Genomic DNA, 20,666 nt, shown 5'->3' on the forward strand with positions numbered 1-20,666 from the left:
GCACCCAAAAAAGCACAGTACACTTTCTTCTCCAAAGTGCATGGAACGGTCTCCAGAACAGATCACATTTTAGGTCACAAGGAAAGCATCAATAAATTAAAACACATGGAAATAATAGAAAGCATCTTCTCAGACCACAATGCTACAAAATCAGAAATTAATAACAAGACGATAAAGGAGAAAAATAAACCCAAACCCCATACATTTGGAAGCTAAAGAACACATTGCTTGAACATGAGTGGGTGCTAGAAGAAATATAAAATGAAATTAAAAAGTTTCTTGAAACAAATGACATGAAAACACAAGTTACCAAAACCTTTGGGAAACAGCCAAAGCAGTAATCAGAGGTCAGTTTACAGCAATAAGCAAACATGTCAAAAGTCAGGAAAAAATTGACCATTGACTCTCTAACCCATCATCTCCAACAAATTGAAAAAGAACAGCAAAAATTCTGACACGTTCTAAAAAAAAAACATCAACAAACAAAGAAACAAAAACAAACCAAAACCCAACTGAAATTATAACATTTAGAATAGAAATAAATGAAATAAAAAAAAAACCCGTAAAACAATTGAAATGATCAACAAAACTAGAAGTTGCTTAAAAAGGTCAATAAAATCAACAAACCACTAGCAAAACTAACAAAGGAAAAGGCACAATCTGAATAAAAGATGAAATGGGCAACATCACAACAGAGCAAACAAAAATAAAAAGGCTAACATTAGAATATTATGAAAAACTATACTCAGACAGGGAGTGTCCTGTCTCCATACCTTTTCAGTCTGTATGCAGAACAGATTTTCTGGGATGCTGTGCTCTATAAGGAGAAATGTGGGGTGAAGATTGGTGGAAGATCTATCAACAATCTGCGATATGCAGATGATGCAACCCTGCTTGCTGAAACTGAGGAGGACCTCATGCACTTGCTGCAGAGGGTCAAGGACTGCAGCCTCCAATATGGATGGAGGCTCAATGTCAAGAGACAAAGATTCTCACCACTGAGCCAATTGGCAGCATCAGGATGGATGGTGAAGAGATTGAGATTGTTCACAGCTTTAGTTTTCTTGGCTCCACACTCAACACTCTCAGCACCAGTAGCCATGAGTTAAACAAACACATGAAGAAATCTTCAAAATCCCTAGCCCTAAGAGAGATGCAAATCAAAGTAACTGTGAGAAATCATCTCATCCCAGTAATATTAGCAAAATTTAACAGAACAGCAAACAACAAATGCTGGCAAGGTTGTGGAGAAACTGGGACCCTTATTCATTGTTGGTGGGAATATAAAATGGTGCAACCACTATGGAAGGCTGTATGGCACTTTCTGAAAAAGTTGGAAATAGAAATACCATTTGATCCAGCAATTCCACTACTGGAAATATATCCTAAATAATTCAGAACTGCCACCCAATCAGAGATATATACACCCATGTTTATTGCAGCTTTGTTCACAAAAGCAGGGAGTTGGAAACATCCCAAGTGTCCATCAACAAACGAATGGCTAGAAAAGCTTTGGTATATTCACACAATGGAATACTATGCTGCACTGAAAAACAAGGAACTCATGAAATATTATTCAAAATGGGTGACCTTGGAGGACATTACACTGAGTGGAATATCTCAGTTACAAAAGGACAAATATTGCATAGTGACACTATTATAAAGTGTGTTTGACATTGGAGTTGGGGGAGAACAAAGAGGGGCTAAATAAAGCATACTGCATTGAAACAGATGAGGGAGAGAATTATTTAGGAGGAATACATGATTAGATATTATTTTCATAACAAGAATCCAGAATGAAAGCTGCATAGTGGAGTGGACTTTGGGTGTATGTGTGTATGTAGCAAAAAAATAATTTTTTTAATTTACTTTTCAAAGAGAAAAGCAAATGGGGGAAGAGTAGACAGGTTGGAAAGTGTGCAATTATGAATGAATGGAAATCCAAAATCTGTTGAAAAACTAACAAAATATGGAGATAGGACACATCCTGGCATACACCCCTCCCAATTTTGTACCATACAGTGTTTCCTTGCTCTGTTCTGAGGATTGTCTTCTGGTCCAATTATAGGTTTTGCGTAAGAACAATCAAGTGTTTTAGGATTCCAATTCTTCTCAGAGTTAGTCAGTTTGTCATGATCCACACAGTTCAATACCTTTGCATAGTCAATGTAACATTTCTCTGTACTCTCTGCTTTCAGCCAAGATCCATCTAACATTAGCTATAATATCCCTAGTATCACAACCTCTTCTAAACGCAGCCCGAATACCCAGTAGTTATCTGTTGAGGTGTTTTCCAGTCATTTTCTGACAACTTTCAGCAGAATCTTGCTTGTACGTGATATTAATGTTATTGTTTTGTTGTTATTGTTATATACTGTCAAGTCACTTGCAACTCATAGCGACCCTATATACAACAGCCCTAAACTCTGCTTTGTCCTGTGCCAATCGCACTGTCTCTGACACTCCCATCCTGATTACTCCAGTCACTGAATCAATCCACCTTATAGAGGGCCTTCCCCTCCTGCACTGTCCCTCCACCCTCCCAAGCATGATGTCCCTCTCCAAGGACCTGTCCCTCCTTACAACATGTCCAGAGTATGTTAGATGGAGCCTCAGAATCCTTGCCTCCAAGGAGCAGCCCGGTTTAACCCTTTCCAGGATGAATCTGTTTGTTTTCTGAACAGTACATGGTACCCTCAATACTCTTCTCCAGCACCACAGCTCAAAGGCATCAATTCTCGTTCTATCCTTCCTAGTCATTGTCCAACTCTCTGATGCATAACAAGTGATAGCAAAGACCATGGCCTGTATGAGATGCACCTTAGTCTCCAGAGAGACACTATTGCTCTTCAGTACTTTGGAGAGGTCCTTAACAGCAGACTTTCCCATGGCAATATGCCTTTTTTCAATAATGTCCACACTCTTTTCGGTCATCTTTCATTGTAATGGGAACAAATGAGGAACTCTTCCAGTAAGTTGTCCAGGTAGTTTTTATTCCAATTTCTTGGTACATCAGGGCAAAATCTGTTTGTTGAAATATGTCAATTGGTTATGCTGTCAATTCCTGGGCCTTGTTTTTTGCCAATTCCTTCAGAGCAGGTTGCATTTCTTCCTTCATGACCACAGGCCCTTGCTCATACATTGTTTCATGAAATTCTTCTGTGTCAGCCAATTCTTTTTGGTACAGTGACTCTGTATACTCCTTCCATCTTCTTTTAATGCTTTCTGGATCTTTTAATATACTGCCCAAAGCATCCTTAGTTATTACAACTTGAGGCCTGCATAAGTATACAACATATGTCTCTGTGGTGATGTGCCAGATATCCACCTCACTTCTACATTTAATTTCTTTAAATGATTATTAGAGTGATTCAATTTATTCCAATAAATTCAACAAATCAAGTCAAATGGAATCATCATTGAAATGGTTTAGTCAAAAAGAAACAATCATATAATATTTAACATATTTGATACATTGACTATGCTTATTTTATTTTGGGGTTTGTTTAATCCATGCCAAAATTCCTTCACTGATGAATTTTAGTAAGTATTTAATTGTTATTAAGTGTAATCAAGTTGACTATGGCTCATTGTAGCCCTAAAAACAACTGGATTTTGCCCTCTCCCCCACCATCCTCACAACTCACAATTGTCAAGACCCGTTGTGATCATCACTATGTCAAAATATTTTTTTAAGAAGTTTTCTTTTTTTTCTGACCTCTATTTCCCAGCATGTCTCTCTCTGACCATTGATTTCTCCTAAAAATAAGCCCTAATAAATGAGACATAGTTTCACCATCCTTGCCTTTAAGTATCATTCTGGTCAATTTGCCTTCAAAACACACTTGTTTGTTCTTATGGCAATCCATTACAATTCCAAGGCATCTATTATTCTGTCATTTTTATTCACTATTCAAGTTTCAGGTGCATAGGGAGCAAAGTGAAAATACCACAACTTGTACCAGGTGCACATTAGTCCTATGGACTTCCTCACCTTCTAGAATTTTGGAGAGGTTCTCGACAGCAGATTTCCCCAATACAACACAACTTTAGATTTCTTGACTGCTGCTACCATGAGTATTGATTGTTGATGCAGGTAAAATGAAATAATTGACAACTTTATCATAATGTTGTCTGTTTTTTGGTCCAGTGTTCATTATTTTTTCCCTTGATTTGAATGCTGTAATACCTCTCTCTCTCTCTCTGTGTCTCTCTCTCTGTATGCACCATTGAATCAGGTCCAACTGGCACAGAAGATTGCCCCTACATTCCTACATTCCATACGTGACCCTCATGAAGACATGAGAAACCATCTTCCAGGAGGAGATTGCCCCTCCTTCTCCAGCAGAGCATCTAGTAGATTCGAACCATGCACCTTGAGGATTGTAGCACAGCTTCTTGCCACTAGGCCACCAGAGTTCCCTGGCTCCAGTCTTTGATCTTCAATAAGTGCTTCAAGTATTCCTCACTAATTGAAAGAATGGTTGTGTCATTTGCATAATGCAGGTTGCTTTTGAGTCTTCCTCCACTCATAATGCCACATTTTCATTTATATAGCACACCTTCGTAAATAACTTATTCACCATACATATTTAATAGGTATGGAGAAAGCATACCACAGAAAAGGTGATGCATGTCTTTTCTAATTTTCAACCATGTAGTATTCTATTGTTCTGTTTGGACCACTGTTTCTTGGTCTGTGTACAGGTTTCTAATGAGCACAAATGCTATGTGATTACCATTCTACTCAAGAGGAGCCATACTTTGTTTTGATGCTGTATAATATACTTACATATGCCCCAAATGGCTACATCTATGCTAAGCTGGCTTACTTCCTCTTATTAGACTTGCTTTTCTATTAAATTTGTCTTTATCATTTCTTCTCAGAATGAAGGATAGCTGGCCATTCCCTTTTATCAAACAGATAGTATTTCTTCCCTCTTAAACTAAGCTTGTTACTAACATTTTCCTAGCAGTCTAGATAACTCCTGATTTTGCTATGTGACAAATTGTGGGGCTAGCCTTGAGAAGTATCGGAATTCCAGAACACTTGATTGTGCTCATGCAAAACCTATATTTGGACCAGGGAGTAATCATCTAAATAGAACATGGAAACACTGCATGGTTCAAGATCAGGAGAGGTGTGTATAAGAGACTCACCTCATCGGCATACCTTTTCAATCGATATGTGGAACAGATAATTCCGGAGACTGGACTTTATGATCATTGTTAATGAAATCTGGCAAGCCCGATCAGCTGACACCCACTTGTGGATGTAAAAGCCCAAAAAACAACCAAATATTCCATAACCTCATGAAGACATGAGAAACCATCTTCCAGAATCCAAGCACTTATGAACCTCCAGACTGCAGACTTAATCTAGTACTACCACTTTTTAAAATACAGGCATGTCCACCAAGTGCTGGTTGACTACAAATCAAGAGACCTACAGCCTACAGCTCATTGTTAGCTAAATCTGGCAAGTCCGATCAGCTGACACCCACTTATGGATGAAAAACAAAAACAAACAAACCACAGCCAAATGTTCCTTTATGAGGAGGAACGTAGCTTCAGAACTGAAGGAAGACTCATCAACAACCTGTGTTATACAGATGATACAATCTTAACTTGCTAAAACTGAGGAGAACCTGATTGTTTGCTACAGATGGTCAAGTGCTGCAGTCTTCAATATGGATTGAAGCTCAACATCAAGAAAACAAAGATTCTAACTACTGGGCTGATTGGCATCATCATGATGGATGGAGAAGAGATTGAGATCGATGACATTTTCAGTTTGCTTAGTCACACAGTCAACACTCTTGGCACCAGCAGTCAGGAAATCAGAGGAAAAATTGCATTGGGAAAATCTGTTGCCAGAAGTCTCTCCAGAGTACTGAAAAACGATGTCAGTGTGGAGACTAAGGTGTACCTGATCCAAGCCCTGGTTTTCACGATTACTTTCAATGTATCAGAAAGTTGGGCAATGACTTAAGATTATAGAAGAATTGATGCTTTTGAGTTGTGGTATTGGAGAAGATTATTGAACATACTATGGATTTCCAAAGGAATAAAGGATTTTGAAGCTTCATCTCACATACATTAGGCATATTTCCAGGAGGGGCTAATCATTGGGGAAGGACATCATGTTTAGAAGGATGATGGGACAGCACAGGAAAGGAAGACTCTGGTTGAGATGGATTGAGTTAGTGACTAGGGTAATGACAGTAGATATATTAGAGATAATGAGACTGGCTCAGGATAAGGCAGGGTTCTGAGCTACATTGTACATAGGGTTGCTATGTGTTGTATGTGACTTGATGGCACATAACACCACCACCAATAAATTAATGTATTTTAGTTTGTCTCTTCATAAGATTTTCAGTATGTCTGTGAACATAAACCTAAGGGGCTTTCCCTTTGGGGAACACTCCCCAGTAGATCCATAATGTCAAATACCATTACATACTCAATGAAACACAAGTAAATATCTTTCCAGTATTCTCTATTTTCAGCTAAGAGCCCCTATATCAGCTATAATACTCCTTGTGCCACAGACTCATCTGAATCTAGCTTGAATATTTGGCAGCCTCTGTTGATTTATAGTGTTCCATATTTTCTACATTCCATTGAATCACCTTCTATAGGAATAAGAAGAGTAAACAATTAAAGAAGAAATAATAGCACTTCTGTTCCTGAGGAGAACTAACAGCAATCTCCTGTGTGACTTACTGTCAACCTCATGACCCAGTGCAGTGTCAGGCATGAACTAGTTCTGACTTAACAGCAATGAGTTTGAGTTTTGACCCAAACACAACTTGAAACCACCCCCCCCAAAGAAATTACTTTCACGAAACACTTTATGGTACAAAACCTACCCTGCTACAAATAATCAGACTGACACTAAATGAAAAGTATGCCAAAAAAAGAAAGATATGCCAAGCATTTCCATGAACATAGTTGCATACTTTTAAAATATAAAATATATCAAATAGTACACAAAGGATGATTATTATGGCTAAATAAGCTCAATATTGGAATTCACTATTAATTCATCATGAAATCAATATAATTAAACATTCTAATTAGTCCACCATATGAAGTGTATTATCTCAGTAGGTATAGAACAAAGAACTCAGATGGCTTAGTGGTAAGGATTTTTGCTGCTAACCCAAAGATATTAAATCCACCAGTTGGAATCCACCAGCTCTTCATGGAAGAAAGATGGACAATCTCTTCCCATGTTTAAGTGCCTCTGAAGGCCCACTGGAGGGTCAACTATGAGTCAGTTCCAATTTGATAGTGCATAACAAGAACAACAGACACAGAGCAAAATGTCTTAGTAAATAAAAAATATATTTTGGATGGAAGTTCTCAGCAAAGTATAAATAGAACAAAATTCCTTTTAATCAATTCAAAACATCTATATAAACCCACAACTAATACCATATTTAGTGGTAAACTATCAAAACTACTTTCCCTGAATATCAGGAAATGGAGGTATACTTGACAAAGTGTTGCTGTTGCTGGTTGGTGAGTATTGTAGAGTCAGAAGTGACCAATAGCTGATCCTCCAGTGAGTTTTCAGAGGCACTTAATCACACAGGAGGAGATTGCCCATCCACTGTCATGGTGCAGCCGGTGGCCTTGAACCTCATACCTTCAGGTTGCAGTGCAGCCTCTTGCCACTAGGCCACCTGAGCTCCCTTGGGTAAGTGTATTGTTGTTGTTGATTGCCATTGAGTCAAAGACGACTCATGAACAGAAGACCTAATGCCTTTCTGTAACTATCGTCATTTCTCCAAGTTCGTAGAGTTTCCAGAGGCATGTGGTTTAGGAAGTGGATGTCATTCCTGCTTCCAAAACTGTTTTACAACTTGGAGCTCTACCAAACACTGTCCACAATGGAAAACCATTAGGATATTTGATACAGCAATGGCACAAGGTTCAGCATCACAGCAAACCCAGGTTACTTCATACAGCACATTGGCAAAGAGTGATGTACAAAGTGGGAGGGTGGAGGGACAGCGCAGGAGAGGAAGGCCGTCTATGAGGTGGATTGATTCAGTGACTGCATAACTGGGATGGGAGTGTCAGAGACAGTGTGATTGGCACAGGACAGAGCGGAGTTTAGGGCTGTTGTACATAGGGTCGCTAGACTCGCAAGCGACTCGACGGCACATAACAACAACAACAACAACAACAGTTTCATTTAGCAGTGGTTAAGTGTTGTCAAGTCAAATATGACTCAAAGTAAGCTTTGCACAAAAGACCTGAACTTTGTTCTATAATTAACATTATTTCTGTACATTTAGAGAGTTTAGAGAATTTGTAGAGTTTCCAGAGGCATCTAGTTTAGGAAGTGAATGACACTTGTACTTCCCAACCTTAATAAATCTGGAAGCTCATCTACACATTTTACATAATGGGTAACCATTATGGGATTTGACATGACTATGGAACAGTGTTTGGCGTCACAGCAGCTCCAAGTTGTTCAGTACAGTAAATAGAGAAATGATTGTTGTTGTGTTTTAAAGAATATTAATTCTAACAGCCACACCCTCTATCAGGCCTCCACCCTTAGTCTAAGGCTCAAAGGCCCCTCACTTTTTTTTCAGGGAGGAAGAGTAACACACAACAAACACAAACCCAGAAACTTCCCTTGCGTACCTGCCATCTAGAGGAGACCACCATTGATATGCTAGCTAGCTGCCAACTCCTCGAGTTAAAGGAGACTCCAAGGGCCAAGGCCCCAGGTCAGCCCACAGACCCATCGCCTCATTATGAATTTTAAAGCTACACCCTCTAGCAGGCCTCCACCCTTAGTCTAAGGCTCAAAGGCCACTCACTTTGTGTGTGTGTGTGTGTGAGAGAGAGAGAGAATAGTGAATACTAATTGTTTTCATGTGAGATCTATATCTAGATCAGAATGTGGTTGTATAATCAGGACAAGGGGGCACTATGTGGTTTGAAATTAAGTAGGGATTGTGTCAGGGTTGCGTTCTTTCTCCATATTTATTCAGTCTGTACGCTAAGCAAATTATTTAAAAAGCTGGGTTCTATGAAGATTAATATGACATCAGGCTTGGATGGAGACTCATCAATAATATATGCCATGCAGGGGATACAGATTTGCTTGAGGACAGTGAGGGGGACTTGAAGCACTTGTTGCAGAGAATCAAATAATATAGCCTTTGATATGGATTGTATTTCATTGTCAAGAAGACTGGACCAACAGGCAACATCACTATAGATGCAGAAAAGATTGAAATCATCAACAACTTCAACTTATTTGGATCCACAGTTGACACCCTTGACACCAGCAATCAGGAAATCAGGAGACATAGTGGACTGGGAAAGTGTGTAATCAGGGATCTTTTCAAATTATTGAAGATTAATGATGTCAGTTTGAGGACTAAGGTGGATCTGATTTAGGTCATGGTCTTTCTGATCACTTGCTATATATCTGAGAGCTGGATAATAAATAAAGATGACAAAAAATAATTGATATCTTTGATTTGTGGTATTTGAGAACCATTCTGAACATACCATGGACTGCCAAGAGAACAAACAAATATGTTTTGGAAAAGGTGTAGCCAGAGTGCTCCTTGGAGGCAAAGATAATGAGGCTTAACCTCACATATTTTGGGCATGTTGCTAGGAGTGACTATTCCTTGGAGAGGGACATGGTGCCTGTAAATGTGGGAGGTCAATGAAAGAGAGGAAGGCTGATATGGTGACCACTGTCTATTGTGTCAGGAAGTGTGAATATGGCACACGATGAGATGAGGTTGAGATCTGCTGTTCATGGATTGTGTTTACTCTATGGCATCTAACAACAACAAAAGCAGCACTTAGTCAGTATTTCATAAGCAGTTCTACTTAATATAACCAGACAAGAGAGACTCATAGAAATACATACAGATAGAATAGGTTAAGTGTTGGTTTGTATAACAAAATATTGATGCTTCAAACCCACAAGTCACTCCAAGAAAGAAAGATGAAGCAATAACCTTCTGTTTACAGCTTTGGAAAACAAAGGTATGTTGAACATAAATCACAGTTATTTGATGTCATTGGCTTTAGATAGGATAAAACTAAAACTCCCTGCTACTGAATATATTCCAACTCAAATTGGTTTCCAAGCTATAACTCGTAATGGAGGAGACTGCCCATCTATCTCCCTTAAGGAATTTAAATTGCTAGTGACACAGGAATCCAAGGTGGATACTAACAGCTGATGACCCATGACCTTTTTTTAGCAGTACATTTTTTTTAACAACACACTACCAACAAAACCATGAGAACCCTTGTCTGTTGTTTCCAACAGACAATTTAATGATCTGAATAAAATGTTTAGTGCCATCTACAAAAGAAGCCACTGCAATTACTGACTTTACCATGGTTGTTCGAAGTCTAGAAGATTCCATTTGTGTTAAGTGGTTTCAAATTGTTCTGTAGATCTAAATGTCAATAAAAAATCCCACTAATTGTTTTTATGGAAATTGAGAAACTGATTATAAACATGTATTTACATTTATATATGTAAATACAAGTTGACTAGTATATCTAAAACAACTGAGAGAAAAATAAAAAGACATAAACAATACCCGAAACAAAAAATCTGCACACAACTTGAAAGTACTATCTATATTTTAGTCATAGTACATAGATGAAGAAAAAAAATAAACTTGGCTAATTTATCATCCCTTTGGACCATCTTTAAGTTTTTATTCTACCCCTTTGGCTACCCCTTTGGTATTCTGTTATTTACTTTTTTAGGATCAGAAATCCTGTTCACAGTTGTTAGTTGTAACTAGTGAGAGAAAGGATGTCATCATTTAATTCCATTGTACTGGCATCGACACTTTGTAATAACAGATTTTTCAAATTTTGAAACTTTCTTCATTGTTGTTGTTATGCACCGCTGAATTGACTATGACACAGGAACTACAACTCTGAACCTTGTCCCATCCTGAGCCAACTTCACCATCTCTGACACACCTGACCCCATTGTCACGGTCACTGTGGTCTTCTACTTTTGTGTTGACTCTTCACCCTTCCTAGCATTATGCTCTTCTCTCAGGAATAGTCCCTCCTGACAACAAGATCAAAATATGTGAGAGTTAATTCCTTTATACCTTTATATTTATTATTTATATGTTTGGATTTAATGATGAGCATTCAAGTTAAAACAGACTAGGAAGAAGGATTGGCCATCCACTTTCAAAATAGCAGGCCTTTAAAAACCCTATATACAATAAAGCACACTTAGGTTAGCAGATATGGCAACTGAAGCCGAGAACTCAAGTATGGAAACACAAAGAAGAAACAGAGAAGAAGCAGAGGGACCAGTCCTTGGAGAGAGGATGCCGCTCTTGGAATGGTGGAGAGACAGAGCAAGAGAGGAAGACCCTCGATGACATGGATTGATTCAGTGACTCGGGTAATGCGGGGTAGGTGTGTCAGACACGGTAAGATTGGCACAGGATAGAGCAGGGTATAGGGTATAGAGCTGTTGTAAATAGGGTCGCTATGAGTTGCAAGTGACTCAACGGCACATAACAACAACAACAACAACAACAGTAAAAATTCATGGAGGTAAAGCAAGGCCTTCATTACCATAGCATTCAATGTAAACAAAGGCAGTGTGTTTTTCACTCTTCTCATATAACCAAAGACATGCTTTTAGCCATTTTCCCTTTAAAACTTCTCATTTGAATATGTTTTTCATGTTATAATTTTCATTAAAGGTAAATACATAAAATCTATAATTCAGTCAGTTGGGGCTTTCTTTATGCCTCTCAAATGCATGTTAGTATACTGAATAAGAGCAAGGAAAATAGTGAGTTTGACCTGAATTCAAATTCAAGATCTGCCATATATTGGCTGTCTCTGATCTTTAAAATAAAATCATTTAACCTTTCCTCAAGTTCTTTACAAAACTGAGGTAATACTGTTACCAAATTCAAGCCCAGAATTAGTGCTTCCAAATTTCAGCACTGAAATGTTAATGTGTGGTAAGTGCTCTGGCTTCTATGTCCCTTGCAAAGAATTGAATTGAGTGGCTGACCATGAGAAGGCTGGCGCCATCAAGGAGAAACCAGAGAGCATACAGCAGTTTTACTGGCTCTTTAAAAGCCACTGCTTGATATTAGAGTACCCAGGGCCTGCAAACTCAATAGCCACCAAAGTCAAAGTTAAGCGTGTCTAATTCGCCGAGAAGGAAGGCAAGAGGAATAGAAGTTAAAGGAAAGGCAGTTAGAGAACGTGCACCGCACAGAACAATCTACTCTCGGAAAAAAGAAAAGGGGTGGAGAATACAGAATACTGAAGGTTGGTACTTATTTACTCATTCTTCTTTCTCCTGAGACAGGCTTTCTGTAAAGCAGGTGAGTGGTTTTAGGACAATGGAATGATGTTGCTAGAGATTCTCACTTGGGACCATTGCACATGACTTTACTGGGTTTTGTGTGCCCTAAGTCCTAATTAGATTGTTTTTGGGCATGTCAGCATTCTGAGTCTCTCCTTATATAAGTTACGACAGCATATCTCTGAGTTGATTGCATAAGGACTAGCTTTTGCCCTTTGCTGGCGCCTTTGTGTTAGATGTGCTTAACCTGTGCTCTAATAGCTTGTTCAGCAAGGTTGTAGCAGCAACTGCAAAGTCATTTCCCTTTTTTACTTTACCTTTGACTCCACGTCCCTGTCCTTTTGCCTCAAATCTTTTAACAGTTATCTAACTCTTAACTATACTATCTGCTCATGGTTATGAGAATCTCTGGTGGGACGGTTCATAGCATGTGATGCTGCTAGCCAGAAGGTCAAATGTCTTTAGTGGTTCGAGTCTACCAGTAGATCCTTGAAAAGAAAGATGGATGGAGTCCTCATTTACAGCCTCAGAAACCCAATGAGGGGCTATTGGGATGAACAGACATAGTGGCAGTATCTTTGAGTGATAGCATAATGGAGATTAAAATAAGTTTTGTATATTAGGTATCTACCACATGACCACACCCAGTAAATATTCATTGTATCCCAGCCATTTATTAATTTGGGGTCAAAAAAAGTTCTCATTTATGACATGCCTGTTTTGGTGTTTTATTCCATTTCATAGCAGTGTTTATTTCTAAAGTTTTATGCTTCAACAGGTTCAACTTTGTATGATTTCTTTTTTAATTGTTATACCATTTGATTTGTTCATAGGATCGCTATGAGTTGCCTATAACTCAATGGCACTTAATAACACAGAGACTAGTTTGCCTAGGGACAGAAAGTGATGCTACTAAGTCAAAGGTGGGTGACTCTAATCCGTGGCCCCCAGGCCTGTTTTTAATTGTTTTTGGTAAAACATTCTTCTAGGTCCTATAGCCCTGGTGTGTCCACTTGCCATACAGAGGTAACTTGTGGTTTCTGTGAAGCTGAACACTGTGACACTGATGTGTCAAATGTGATAATGGTTACCCATGGTGGACAGTGTTTTGGGGAACTCCCCCATTTAAAACAAGCTTGGAAGCAGGAGTGGCATCCACTTCTGAAAAGAGCTTGCCTCCAGAAACCCTATGAACTTGATGAAAGTCATGCAAGTGTTGAGGACTTTCTTTCATAGGGTCACTATGAGTTGTCTACGACTCAATGACACCTAACAACAACAACATTTGTTTACAAAATTTAAATGCATTGTTTTTCAGACCATATTCTTCCAATTTCCCTCCCCCTCCATAAAATTGTACAATCCCATGATTGATCCACCCTTCTACCCCACCCCTGCACATCTACTTTGTATGATCTCTCATTGGGAAAGTCCCCCCCAAAGCAAAACTTAGAAGAAAGATTTTAGTCAAGATATGTCATAGAGCATGAGATCCTGCTATGCATAAAATTAGTGTCTGTTCTCTCAGTAAGCAGGCTCTGCAGGTAAGAAAGACTTTGGAATTAGGTGGTTTACTTGAAAGATCCCATGTTGAGGATGTTGTTGGATATCTTATTCTTCATAAATCTATGAATTCATTTCCTCTGTGATTATTATATGAACTTAGCCCATTAAGTGTTTCCTACATGGTAGGGATTAATTTAGGAAAATGATAAATATCACATGTAGAAAATTTATTTTAAAGAAAAAAACCCCCAACTGTTTTTAAAATAAAATTTTATTTTATACTAGTTAAAGCAACAATTTTTTCAAGTGAACTAAATTGAAAGTGTCCCGATTCATGATTAGTTTTTGATTTACATTTTTGTTTAGATTATTTCATGCACATGAATATATCTCTGTTCTCATGTTTGTAAATGAATGGAACATATACACTTAGGTTAAGAAAGCGAGTCCCCATATAGGTGTGTGTGTGTGTGTGTGTGTGTGTGTGTGTGTGTGTGTGTGTGTTTTCCTGGAAATTTTAGCTGTTGAAAGTGGAACTAATAAATATAAAATATAAATGTTAACATTAAGGAATAATCTCAGAAATTATTTTATTGTTTGTTGTTGTTGTTTTTGTTATGTGCCATTGAGTCACTTGTGACTCATAGCGACCCTATGTACAACAGCCCTAAACTCTGCTCTGTTCTGTGCCAATCACACTGTCTCTTACACACCCATCCCGATTTCCCCAGTCACTGAATCAATCCATGATGTGCCTCTCCAAGGACCGGTCCCTCCTTACAACAGGTCCAAAGTACCAAAGTTTAAATTCCAGGCACTATAAAAATGAAAAATAACATTCATCTTACATAGATAATACATTTTCTGTCACTTTAATGTAGATTGTTAAGATGATATGTAAGTTACTTATATAAACTACACAGTAATCAGTGGTATTAAATTGAATGCCATAAAAGAAAGTATCTTATTGTAATATATTACTTGAATTTTTCTTTGTAATTCAATCAAGAATTCATAATTACTGAAACAAAACAACTAACAATACCAGTTAAAACAACCAACAAGACCAACTTACATAACCAATTATAAGAATAGTGAAATTGAGAAGAGCTTCTTAAGTAATATTTTCATAGGCATTTTGCAGTTTGTACTAATGTTCATAGGCGTTTTGCAGTTTTTACTAATGTTAATAACATCTGATTATATCCTGAGAAATATCCTAATTTTAATAGTTTCATATATAATCTCTTGTAAAATGCATCCTTGCCCTTTAAAATATGTAAGCCAACTCTTCTTCGCTTATGCTATTTTTTCCTTTGTTCCTACACTCCACTACCAAAGCATCTTTTTTTTCAGTGAGTAGTAGATGATATGAGAGTAAATTTTTCTATTTGCTTCTATCAAGGAACAGATAACATTACACAGTAGTCTATTTTAGCCCATTGACTTGTTGTACAGAGAGTTCTGGTGGTACACTGCATAATGCATTGTACCACTTAACCAAAAGGTCAGGGGTTCAAATTTACCAGCTACTCTAGAGTAGAAAGACGAACAGCATCCTTTGTAAATACTTAGAGTTGCTATGAGTTGTACTCAATTTGATAATAGTCAGCTGTATATTTTATGGGAGTGTGGTTGGGAAGAGGATCATGTCATGTGGCCACAAGCAAAGAATGGATTGTACATTCTTAAATAGTTGAAAAATATATAAAGAATAGTATTTTACTATACGTCAAATAACATAAAATGAAAATGTGTTTATAAATAAAATTTTTAGTATAGTTAATAGAAATTGTAGAACTTTCTTTCTTTTCTTCTCTCTTTAGGGAAGTTTAATGGTCTAGCGGGCCAGGAGTTGTACTCGCAACCCCACAGGTGGTTGTTTTTAGGTGCTGTAGAGTCAAGCACAACTCTGAGTGACCTCATGAACAACAGTTCTAAAACCTGTCCTATCCTGTGCCTTCCTCACAATTTCTGATCTATACTCTTGCGCTGGCAGGGCATCATTTTAAAATATCAGATATGTATAAAATGGAATTCTTTTTAAAGCAAGTATCTGAAAACTTATACATTTAGAAAAGTATACTGCCTTTAAGTAATTATCTCTTTTTTTTTAAAAAAAAGGATTTAATTCTGTATGATTTAAACACATTTATGCTGAAAATATTATCTTGAGCTGTGGTTGTTGGGAAATATTGAGCGGGAACTCACCCAAAGCTGATTCTCCAGCAGGTCTCCAGAGCAGTAAATTTGAATGGGAGAAGATTGCCTCTCTGTCTTCCTCAGAGCAATTCATGGATTTGAGCCATATATCTTTTTGTTGGCAATACAGTCCCTTACCATTAAGCCACTATAGCTTAAAAACTGGGAATTTTTGAGTTACAAACATCAACTTCTTTTCCAACTATAAAAAGGAAATATTTATTTTTTATTGTTTCTCTCATTTATCAGTCTCTTTTTTTTGTATCTTTGAGCCACACACTATTTATTCTTCTAATTGGAATCCTCTATTGCCACTTATTTTTATTGTTTCATCCACAGTCAATTGGAGCGATTTTCTTAAGATGTCAATGAGATCTTCTACTAGAATGACTCTTAAGTAGCTCAGTAGCTACATCTTATCAAGACCCATTATGAACTAACCAATTCTAAACTTCCCAGCCTTATTTGCACTGCTCTCTCACATGCACCTGACAGAGGGGAAAATATGCAACTCCCAGTGCCCTGCTTTCTACTGTCTTCACTTATCTATTTTTATCTATTTGAATTTATCCTAGAAATTCAAGCTGGGATAAGAAGAGGCTGTGACATTTAGTTACATGATTAGTGATATCAGATAGATATTGGTTCAAAGCAGGAAGAGGTCTATTTGTGTTTTATTGACTATGTTAAGGAGTTTGACTGTGTGGATCACAACAAATTGTCACAAATGTTGAGAACAATGGTAATCCCAGAACACTTGACTGTGCTTACGTGAAGCCTATACCCAGACCAAAAGCTCTTGTGCAAAAATAGTAAAGGAACTCCACATGGTTCAAAACCAAGAACCTGCTCAGAGTCCTAAAGGGCAACGATGTCAGTTTAAAGAGTAAGGGGCTCCTGATTCAGGCCATAGTCTTCTTGATTATTTGCTTTGCATCTGAGAGCTGGACAATGACAAGGATGACAGAAGAAGAATTGTTATTTTTGAGTTATGGTGCTGGAGAGGAGTATTGAATATCCTATGGACTACCAAAACAACAATCAAGTCTGTCCTGAGAGAGTGAAACCAAGTTGCTCCTTAGAAGCAAGGATTTTGAAACTCTGTCTGGCATACTTTTAGTATATGATCAAGAGGAACAGTGCTTAGAGAAGGACATCACTCTTGGAAGAGTGGAAGGTCAGTCAGTACAAGAGCAGAATACCCTGGATAAGAGGGATTGACACGGTGACTATGCCAATGGGATCAAGCGTGTCCGAGATGGTAAGGATGGCTAAGGATAGGGCATTATGCAGAGCTATTTTTCATAGTGTCTCGCTATGAGTCATAGTCAACAGCACGTATTGTTGTTGTTAGGTGTCATCGAGTCATAGACTTCTCATAGCAATCCTATGAATAAAAGACCTGAAAACTTGTATAAATGTCATCATTTCTCCAAGTTCTTAGAGTTTCTGGAGGCAAGCTGTTTTGGAAGTGGGTGCCACTTCCTGCTTCCAAGCTTGTTTTAATCGGGGTGCTCCTCCAAACACTGTCCACCATGGGTAACCATCATCACATTTGACACATCAGTGTCACAATGTTTAGCATCATGGCAACAACAAGTTACCTCTGTACAGCAAATAGGCAGACCAGCGCTATACCACTTAGAACAATGCTTGATAGCACATAACAACAATATCTTTTTCTGATGGACTATGAAGACTTTCCTGCAGAAATCTATTCATCTTTTCTTAAGGCAAAAGTTCAATCTCTAGAAGCTCCTATTCATTACTTCTGCCAAGGCCTGAGTTTAGTAAAATGCCATTGATTTATTCAGAGTATTGTATTGAACTTAATTATTATTTGTGATGTTTTAATAGTTTGGTGGCTCAAGTGTCTGTATTCCTAGTAATATGAGAGTTCTTTTGAGACTATCAGTTCTATCTTTTCTGCTAGCTATCTGCAAGCCCCTTGCCTTGAATATTGTGTATAGCTAATAACACAGTATCTCCCCTCAATTTTGCTAAGTTTAAATGTTTTCAGTAACTCAAAAGGGAACAGGTTATGTTACATGTAAGTGTGGGTACTTTTTAGGAAATTACATCTGAGGAAAAAAGTAATAATTTTTATATGATGCTTATCAAATAAAAAAAAATAAATCCATAAATTCACCTTAGGTCTGCTGTGTGAGTGTCATGAATTGATAAGATGGAAACAACTGGCTGAGTATTTATACTGTCATCCCCAGAAACCAAGGACTGCTCTGTGTGAGATTTTGTGTGACAAATATGTCAAATTGGTAAATTGAAAGTGTTTACCATGTTTTATTCTCATACATTTTCATTGAAGTGTGTGTGTGTGTGTGCCTCATATAAATGTGAAATCACTGAGGGATATATTTCCATTTCTTTTTACTTTTTTTCTTTTGACTGCTAAATTATTTTCTGCAGAGATGATATAAACAAAACACTTAAGGAGACTGTCATAATTCAAAATTATTGTCTCTAAGGATAACAGTGAATGAAAACACACTGTGTAAACACACTAGGTTACTATCATTGAAGCAATTTGCTTAAATTGAATTTATTAATGGTGTAATTATTTACTTCAGAGAATGATCTATTCTGTGTTAGAAAGAATGAGTTGGCATTTTTAAAAAAATTTATCTGTATAATCTACTGCATAAGCCCAAATTGACTATATAAAGTTTAATTTTTCTTAAGCTAGATTGCTATTTAGAATCACACTGTCAGATGATAATCATCAAATCATGGCATAATAGATGATACTGAAATAATCTACCTAAGACATCAAAAATGAAATCTCTACTTGCCTGTAAACAGATAATTCCAATTTATTTTTATATTGTTTTATTGCAACTGCAACTAAAGGACAAGACACTTCAATATTACATTCTCTTGCATTGGCATTATCTGTAATTTATGTAAACTGGTAAAAGCTAAGAATATTCAAATGAATACACGTTGGTATCTAAATAAATTTCAAACACACACAATATATATTTTGAAATGGTGTTTTATAGAACTGTGTTTGTCCACTTAGCCCATTCAGAGCTTTATATTGCTTTACTGATTTTTGCCCACAGCTCAGTAGTAAAAATATACATAATTAGGTTAGGGTTGATCTCTATTAATCAAGGAGCTCTGCCGCCATCATCCATAGGTCCATAATGTGTTGCAGCCCCGAAATATCCAATAGAGAGAGGGTTACTATGAGCTGTAGATAATTTTATAGCAATGCATTTGAACTTTGTGATATGTTGGTTAGAGCAATAGTGGCTACTATGCTGGATCTCTAAGTCTACACTACTAGTACTTTATCATGTAATGGAATTCTCCTTACAATTGACTTTGGCCAGTCCATAGGATATGCAGTATACATTTGAACACCACTATTCAAAGACAGCAGTTCTTTTTCTTTCATCTTTATTCATTGTCCAGCTCTCAGGTGCATTGTAAGTGACTAAAAAGACCATAGCCTGAATCAGGCACATCTTAGCCTTTCCGTGGGATGTGAAACAAATGAAAAGGTATGTCTTGGAAAAAGTGCATGCTCCTTGAAGGCAAGAATACTGAAGCATCACCTCTAATTCTTCAGATGTGTTGGTAGGAGAGGCTATTTTTTTTTAAAAAAATATGTCATACTTGGAAAGGTGGAGGGTCAGTGAAAGAGAGGAAGAAGATCCCTAATGAGAGGGATGTATAAGAGTGTATAGTGTATAAGAGATGATGAGAATGGCACTGGATAGAACAGGATTCAGGTCTATTTTTCATAGGATCATTATGAGTCATACTCAATTTAATAGCACCTAACAACAGTTGTTGTTGTTTTGTTTTTGTGTTATCGTTAAGGGCTATCAAGTTGAGTATGAGTCATAGCAATCCTATAAATACTGGATTTGAATCCCATCCTATCCTGTACCATTTTCATACTTCCTGACACATTAGAGCCCATTGTGGCAGTCACTGTGTCAATCTACCTGGTTAAGAGTCTTCTTCTCTTTCACTAATGCGCCACCCTTCCCAGCATCGTGTCCTTCTTCAAGGAATAGACCCTCATGGCAACAAGCCCAAAGTATGTGCGGCAAAGCCTCATAATTCGTGCCTCCAAAGTGTATTCTGGCTTCACCCTCTCCAAGACATAGCTGTTTATTCTTTTGGCCATCCTTGGGATGCTCAGTGCTCTTCTCTAATACCACAGTTCAAAAGCATCCATTCTTTTTCTGTAATCCTTATTCATCGTCCAGCTTTGAGATGGATGGCAAGTAATCAGAAAGACTAGGCCGGAATCAGGCACACTTTAGTCCTCAAGCTGACATCATTATTCCTCTAAAATGGAGTGGTCCATAACTGAAGATTTTCCAAAAGTAATATGTCTCCCTCTTTCCTGTCTGCTGGTACTAAGGGTGTTAATCATGGATCTGAGCAAGGTAAAGCTATTGACAATTTCAATATCTTCTCCATTCATCATGATGTTGCCTATGGGTCTAGTGGTAAGAGTCTTTGTTTTCTTGACATTGCAATGCAAATCATACTGAATTATTACTAATAAAATTACCTCTAAAAAGAAAAAAATGCAGCAACATGTAAA

Source organism: Elephantulus edwardii, unplaced genomic scaffold (assembly GCF_000299155.1).
Source record: "Elephantulus edwardii isolate Elephantulus edwardi_28Jun2011 unplaced genomic scaffold, EleEdw1.0 scaffold00102, whole genome shotgun sequence".
In the NCBI taxonomy this organism is placed as follows: Eukaryota; Metazoa; Chordata; class Mammalia; order Macroscelidea; family Macroscelididae; genus Elephantulus; species Elephantulus edwardii.